This window comes from Oryctolagus cuniculus, chromosome 1 (genome assembly GCF_051225735.1).
Source record: "Oryctolagus cuniculus isolate XC-2025 breed Fujian yellow rabbit chromosome 1, ASM5122573v1, whole genome shotgun sequence".
Taxonomy (NCBI): Eukaryota; Metazoa; Chordata; class Mammalia; order Lagomorpha; family Leporidae; genus Oryctolagus; species Oryctolagus cuniculus.
In genome coordinates this window covers 60,525,621-60,533,723 of record NC_142867.1, presented here as the reverse complement: position 1 = coordinate 60,533,723, position 8,103 = coordinate 60,525,621, and the positions used below count along the sequence as shown (strand labels likewise).

At 50.6% G+C, this 8,103-nt stretch overlaps 1 pseudogene; it reads left to right on the top strand.

Annotated features, from left to right (window-relative positions):
* Positions 1-6,317: 6,317 nt before the first annotated feature.
* LOC100359267 (neugrin-like) lies at positions 6,318-7,732 on the top strand (annotated as a pseudogene).
* The last annotated feature ends 371 nt before the right edge of the window (positions 7,733-8,103 follow it).

Here is an 8,103-nt window from a genome sequence, read left to right as displayed (position 1 = left end):
TTTCAGATAAATAAGTAAATCTTTTTAAAAGAGATTAATAGGAAAGGCCCAGATGATTCTTATGTGAAGGATCCTGGAGTGTGCCTCTACTTGAGGGATGACAAACTCTGCTCTGTGACCACATGTGGTTCTGTGACAAGGCCCTGGAATGCAACATGGTTCTGGACTGTGATCAGGCCCTGATCTGTCTGAGTCCTGCTTGTAGTGGGTGCCGACTCAAATTCTGTGTCACTGTCACTGGGCCTGGAACATAGAGAGGTCTGGGAGATGGCAGTGCTAGTGTCCAGTTAGTCTGGGATCTGTGGTGTGTTGGGGACAGCAAAGGCAGCCAGAGGTGAAAGCACACCTGGGTATGTTAGGCCACATTTGGAGTAAAGTTTGTTCTGATTCCCAGAGCTGTTGAGCAACCTGGACCTGCCTCCTGAGACTCAGAACAGTCCAAGGCCTCCTAACTCATGGCACGGAATTCTCAGCTTCCAGGGGATCTGCCTGAAGCCCTCACCCAGGAGAGCTGGGTCAGGTTCAGCTAAGCCCCTGCCCTCCTGAAGCCCAGCTGCTCCCAAAGCTGTGGAGCCTGCACCTGAGCCGCTCTCGGGAGAGCTTCCCCTAAGGATTGCCTGCCTGCTGTCCCCTTCTCTGAATTTGGACCTCGGATGAGGCGAGGCCACAGTGCCACCTGCTGGCCATTGAGAGCCAGGCATGTCAGGCCTGAGACCTGGAAGCACTGAGAATCCTGCCCTATCTCAGTTCAAGGTTAATGGAGGTGGCCTTTCCTCCCTGGCCCCCCCATGACTCAGGCTTCAGTGATCAGACCCCTCTACTAAAAAGTCTTAGTGACTGTGGTCTCCAAGTCAATTTCCTCAAGGACCAGGGCCCCTCACTCACCCCTAATTCCGCGTCTCTGAGAGCGGAGCCTCACCCCAGGGTCCCTAAGTCATGACCAGGACCTCTTGCTCTTGCCCCATACTAACTAGAACCCCTCACCCAAGCACCCTAGTGGTGAGAGCACCTCACTCGGCCCGCTTCCCCAGTGACCTGACCTCATTCTCAGGCCACTTAACCAAGGCATAGGTCCCATGACCCCCAGAAACCAGAGCCCCCCAACCAGGCCCCCATGACCAGAGCTTTCAGCTTCCCATTGAGGACCTTCTGTGCTGGGTAACTAAAGACCACTCTCCAGAGGCCAGTGGACATGCGGAGTGGTGGTCTGGGTTCCTCTTGTCTCCAGAGAGGCCAATGTAGAAACCTCTGGCACAGGGGCTTTCCTTGCTCTGCTGTGCTCCTGGGTCCCCGCTTCAGTCATGGCCCAGATCTCATGAGGAAGGTGGCCTCTGCTGGGCTAATCAGTCCCACCCCAGGAACTCTGGCCTGAGAAGACCAGATTCTGTAGTGTGGCAGATCACCTGCCACCACCTGGGCCTCACACCTGCCGGCCCTTCAACGCCAGGTCACATCCCTCTGCACCACCTCACCTCTACCCTCAGAGATGGGGCTGCCATTGCATCTCGGGTCTTGTAACACAAAAGCCAGATGTTTTTCAGAGACAGCAAACCATCAGCGCCTGACACCTACCCCATGGGCCTAGCACCGATGCTTTCCCTTCTCCATGTCTTCCAGTCCCTGGCATAGTTCCCCATCCCAGTTGGGTTCATTTACTTATCCGAACAGACCTCCACTGAACATCTGTGTGCAGAAGGAATCAGTTCAATGGGGTGTGGGTGTGGATGTGTGGGAGACAACAGCACAGAGGAGGCATCTAGGAGGAGATCTGAAGGGTGAGTAGGAGTTTGCCATAGAGTCAATAAAGGGAAGGTGTCTGAAGAAGACGGAGCTGAATGTGCAAGTGCACAGCAGGCTGGGGTGTTCAGGGAGGCCGCATGGCCATATGGAGCCCAAAGTGAGGTGGACAGGAAGGGAGAAGACAGGCTTGAACAGGGAGGCAGGGGCCAACTGACAGAAGTCCTTTCCCTGAGCTAAGGAGTATGGATGCTGTCCTCCTAGGATGGAAAGCCACTGAAGAACGCCAAGTAGGGAGCAATATGATTTTTAAAACTGCTTTTTCTAGGCCGGTGCTGTGGCTCACTAGGCTAATCCTCTGCCTGCGGCACTGGCACCCCGGGTTCTAGTCCCGGTTGGGGCACCGGATTCTGTCCCACTTGCTCTTCTTTCAGTCCAGCTCTCTGCTGTGTACCGGAAGGGCAGTGAAGGATGGCCTAACTGCTTGGGTCCCTGCACCCACATTAAAGACCGGGAGGAAGCACCCAGCTCCTGGCTTCGGATCAGTGCAGTGCCTGCTGTGGCAGCCATTAGGGGAGTGAATCAGTGGAAGGAAGACCTTTCTCTCTGTCTCTCTCTCACTGTCTATAACTCTCTCTGTCTCTCTCTCACACTGTTTAAGTCTGCCTGTCAAAAAATTTAAAAAAAAAAACCTGCTTTTTCTAAATAAGTGGCACTAGGGAGGACAGAGTGGGAAGGGACCAGAACAGAAGCAGGGACTACTCAGTCTAGCCGGTCAGCCAACAAGTTTTTATTGCATGCTGTACTAGGTTACAATGGCCCTCAAGAAGATATGTCCATGTCCCAGATCCTGTGAATGTAACCTTATTTGGGATAAAAGACCTTTGCAGGTGCAATTAAGATAAGGATCTCAAGCTGAGTTCATCCTCGATTATCTGATGGGCCTTACTTCCAATAGTAAGTGTCCTCATAGGAAACATGTACAGGAGAAAGCTGTGTGACAACAGAGGCCAGAGTGATGCAGACATGGAGTACCTGGAACTACCAGAAGCTAGAACAAGGCAGGATTCAAGACCTTCAACTTGTTTTTTTTTTCCCCCTGAAGCCTACAAGATGGCAGAAGTGGAGCAGAAAAAGAAGCAAATCTGCAAGTTCATCTACTGTGCGTGAACCTTGACCAGCTGCTGGACACATCCCGTGAGCAGCTGATGCAGCTGTACAGTGCCTGGCTGCAGCAGCTGATCTGGGGCTTGCATCCAAAGAGGCATTCATGGCTAAATCACCTGTGCAAGGCCAAGAAGGGGCACCTTCCATGGAGAAGCCAGGGGTGGTGAGGATGCACCTGCAGGATGTGATCATCCTGCGTGAGACACTGGGTGGCGTGGTGGGCATCCATAACAGCAAAACCTTCAACCAGTTGAAATCAAGCCACAGATGATTGGCCACCACCTGGGCGAGTTCTCCATCACCTCTGAAGCAGGGCCAGCTGGCATCAGGCCCATCCATTCCTCCCACTTCATCTTTCTCAAGTAGCCTGCTCAGCAAATACCTTTCCAAAAAAAAGTCCCTCCATGCCCATGAGATAATAAATCTCAGTGAGTTTAAGCCGTCAAATTTATGGCACTTTGTAGGAAACTAATCCAATTGGCAGCCAAGCCTATGGTAAGCATTGAGCATAGACCAAGGAACACAACAGATAACATTTCCAGTCCTCATGAATCTTAGTAAACAAACTCATTCATTCACTCACTCAACAAGTATCTATTTCACACCTCTTATATACCAACCATTTTCCAGGTACTCAAGTTACATCAGTGAACAAAGCCTCTAGTCTTGTGCAACTCATTCCTGGTCAAAGAAGAAAGGGAAGGGGAGTGGAGAGGAAGGGAGGAGAGGGGAGGGGAGGGGACTGGAAACGGCAGAAGAGAATAGACACACTAGAACAAAACGACACACTAGAACAGAGTAGGGATAAGTGCTCTGGGGAGAGGACGGGGGAAGGAGTGTGCTGATCTTCAGGTCCAGTCCTGGCTCTTCAGCTGCTCAGCTCTGAATTGCTAGGGAACTGCACTCTGTGTTTCTCAGGATCATATGTGAGATGATCTCCTGGACAACTTCGGCCAATCAGGAAATCAGTAAGATTGGCAGTCAGGATCAAGGCAGCAGCCAGGATACATCTCTCTCTCTCTCTGCTGTGACGACATCTTTAAGGCCTCCTTGAAGACAAGCATGCAACGGTTCTACCTTCCATAGAGTGCCCCTGATCCCAGGAGAAGCCTCTCTTTGTACCTCCAGCCTAGTGGAGGGAGCAGTTTCTTGCTATTGCTAGTCTCTGGATCACCTCACTGACCTGGTTGGAATCTGAGCCTTTTCAACCAAGAGATAAGATTGTAAATAGATCGAAGGTCCAGTTATGGAATATGCCTTATCTTAGACAGTGGGCTTCCTTATTCCTTTAAATGATGGAGGCTGAAATTAGTTATATTAGCTGCCTTGGTTAATAGGAAGTCCCCTCACTCTACACCATGAAACCCTACACCAAGGCAGAATACACAAGAATTACAGATGAGTTCTATCAGAGTGGTCTTAGGGGAAATAGCACAAAGCCAGGAAAGCCAGTCTCAAAGAAATCAAGCTTAGGGAGTGAGTGCCAGAAATAGGATCCAGAGTTACTGGTGAGATTTGAAGCTGAGAGCAGAACCATGGCTTTTCTTATCAGCCCAGATTACATTCTTTACACTGAACTCTCTGCTGCTGCTAGGATGGGTTCAGCAGATGGCTTGTAAAGCCAAAGTCCCTCCACCCAGGATGGGATACACATACAGTCACGTACCGCGTGATGATACTTCAGTTAGTGACAGACTGCATGTGTGTAGGTGATCCCCTAAGATTGAAACTGAAAGATGCCTATCAGCTAGTGATGTACCTATCATTGTGCTACAGCTGCCTACAGCATTCAGTACAGTAGCATGCCATATAGAGTTGTTGCCTAGAAACAATAGCCCGCAGCATAAAACCTAGACATGGTAGACCGTACCACCTGGGTTTGTGTAAGTACACTCTGTGATGTTTGCACAATGACATAATTGCTTGATGACACCTTTCTCTGTGGAGCCACACGTGACTGTTTGAGATACAGGAGGACAAAACAGGCCGTGGGTGAACAGCATACGTCACCTTGTGGTTGCATTACCTCCCACGGATCAGAGTTCTGAGAGCTCTAGAGAGCAACTAGATGAGAAGGGGCAGCAAGGACACCAAGCAGATATAGACAAGGGGTGGGGCACCAAGGCTGAGGCATCAGAGAAGCCAAGAGTGTTGATGACAGTGTCCAATTCTGCTGACAGAACCAGAAAACAGAAACTAAGAAGTGTGCCTTAAATCTGTTAATATGGACATCACAGGTGCCTTAACCATCTCAGTAGATGGGTGGGGGTCACCATGATAGAGATGAAAAGATAAAGGCAGCATGGGGGTAGGGAGCTCCATTTTTTTTTTTTTAGAATTTATTTATTTATTTATTTATTTATTTGAAAGATGGAGTTACAGAGAGAGGAGAGACAGAGAGAAGTCTTCCATTAGCTAGTTCAGTGCCCAAATGGCCACAACAGCCAGGCCTGGGTCAGGTTCACCCAGGGTGAACCCAGAATTCGAGTGCAGAGTCCCAAGGCCATCTTCAGCTGCTTTCCTAGGCATATCAGCAGGGAGCTGGTTCAGAAGTGGGGAAGCCAGGACACAAACCAGCACCCACATGAGATGCCAGCATCAAGGGCAGTGGCTTAACCTGCTCTGGCACAACGCCAGCCTCCAGGGAGCTCTTTTGAGAGCAGAGGAACAGAGGTAATGGAGAAGACTGGGTTATGTCCAGAGAGGCTTACATTTGTCTTCTGTTGGTTTGCCTCATTTTGAGTTTTAAAGCAGCAGCCTTGGTTGGGTTTTTAAGCTGAGTAGTAGAGGTGTCAGAAAGGAAGAGTATGGCTGTCTTACTGCCCTCTCACAGCCAGTCTCCCATCTTCTAAGGTGGTAGCATCTCTGGATTTTCACTGAGTAAGCAGCCTCCTGAAATACAAATGACATTTCTCTCCTCTCTGGCAGCTTTGCAGCATCACATGACCAAGCTCTAGCCACAGAAGCAAAGACAAAAATGCAGTGTGCAACTTTGGGGAAATAGTTTTAAAGGGGAGGGTCCAGTCTTTCTCCTGCCCGTTCTTTCTTCCCACTGGCTAGAATGTGAATGTGATGTGGGAGCACGAGCCATGACATGAAAGCCACTTTTTGAGGATGGCGAGAAAAATAAAAATAGCTTGGGGTCCTGGTGATCCTATTATTATTGTACAAATCCTGTATGGGCTGTATCTGCATGAGGGAGGAGTAACTGTTGACTGTGTCTAAAGCTGATGTTATTTTCTGTCATTTATTGCGGAATTTAGTTTTAACTAAGAGAGGAGAGGTAACCAATATAGTAAATTGGTAGAATGAATGAGGTGGGACAAAGAGCAATATAAAAAGGTCAGCTCTTTGTAGAGGGAAGGACACTTCCCCTATTGGGACTGGTCTCCACCACTTGCTAACTGTGTGATCTTAGGCCAGTTGACACCACTGCACCTGTTTCATCATCTGAAAGGGTGGTAAGAGTAGATGCACATGGCACAGTACAGCTGTGGCTGTTAGAATGCAATGGAGGCAGAAGCTTTGTGCGCCTCGACATGGCGGTTACCCTGAGCCTGTTGCTGGGCGGCCATGTCTGCACTGTAGTCTCTCGCTGTGGGTTTGAGACCCGGGGAGTGACGGGCCTGGGCCCGGTGGGCCTCGAGCAGGACCCCGATTCCGACTAGGAACCTAAAGAGGGGGAGCTGCGGGAGCTGGAGAGGTTTCCAGCTCCTCCTCCGGCTTGAAGCAGGGCTCTGGCGCCCGCTTGGCGCCAGGTGGTCCTGCTGTGGCGTCTGCAGCGGCCCCTGTGTCGTCTTTGTCAGGGTGCAGGGGAGGTGTGTTCAGCTCCCTTGGAGCCACAGGTCTCCTCGCTAGTGGCGTATTTCATCATCTGTGTAGAGAGTGCAGCATGCTTGTGGGCAGTTACTGTTCTAGATGTTAGATTCCAGGCAGCGGTGCACAGAGCAGCTCCAAGCCGGCACCCTCGGCCCCGCCGCCCCCTGATTCAGCCTGGAGGCAGGCTCTTCAAAACCTATCTTGCTCCCACGCGTGGCTTCTGCCATTGGTTTTCTCCACCAGCACCCTGAAACAACAGAAAAAAGCAATCTGGTTCCAGAAAATTCAGAGGCAAATGGAGGGGCCCGGTGCCCTGCCCAGAATCCTGACGTGGAAAGCCATGGAGCAGATCTTGTATCTACGTAAGGAATTTGCAGACACCTGGTCAGTTCCCAGGTTGACTGAAGGCTTTGATGTCAGCACCGATGTGATCCGAAGGGTTTTAAAAAGCAAATTTGTACCCTCGTAGAAACAGAAACTGAAGCAGGATCAAAAAGTCCTTAAGCAAGCTGGGCTTGCCCACCTGCTGCCGCGGCTCCCGGGCTCCGCAGATGCAGCCAAGCCACTCCTTACAGGCCACTGTGTGTCAGGGTCCTTGCTGGTGCCAGGAGATGGAGCCCCATCCAAAGGTCAGAGTCACAGCACAGCTTTGAAAGCAATTGAGGCAAACATGCCTGGTACAGGTACACCAAGGAGACAAAACAAGGAATCAAGAAACCCAGGACCCGAAGAAGGAGGGCTTTGTGCCTGATGCTGCAGCCTTGGGTCGGCAGAGGGAGCTACCCCACTCCTGACTGCACGGGTCCTAGAAAAAAGAGGAGTCAGTTGTCAGAAGCTCGAAGAGTTGAAGGCAGGGGGAGCTGGTGACCGGAACTTCAGCAGCAAAGTAGGGCAGAGCGGGTGGGAATTCTTTGACAGCAATGGGAACTTCCTGTACAGAAGTTGAGCGCGTACCCCCCACCCCCGGGGGGGTGGGGAGCGGGTGTCTACCTTGTGGAGATGCCTTGTGAAACACAGGTAGGCCAGTGTATTTGGAACTGCCTGGGTTTCTGCATGTGGATTAGCCACCTTGGGAGAGAGGAAGTGGGAAGTGGAAGAAGCAGCTGTTTAGGTAGAGTGAAGCTTCCTGGAGCACTGCTCCCAGTCTGACGCCTGTGAATCTCCCGCGCTCACCCTTCTTGCTCTGGCTCCGTGTTGCAAACCAGTGTTACAAGTGTTAGGAGCTTCTGTGATTCTTGTGTAATATACATTTGGGAGGAGGTGAAAAGTTTGCCTTCTAACCTCATTTCCTGGTTGATCAGTGAACACTAGCAGTTCTGGAACTATCTAGTCAATTGATTATTTCCTTACGTGTAGAAAAATATAGCGAAAACACAGAAA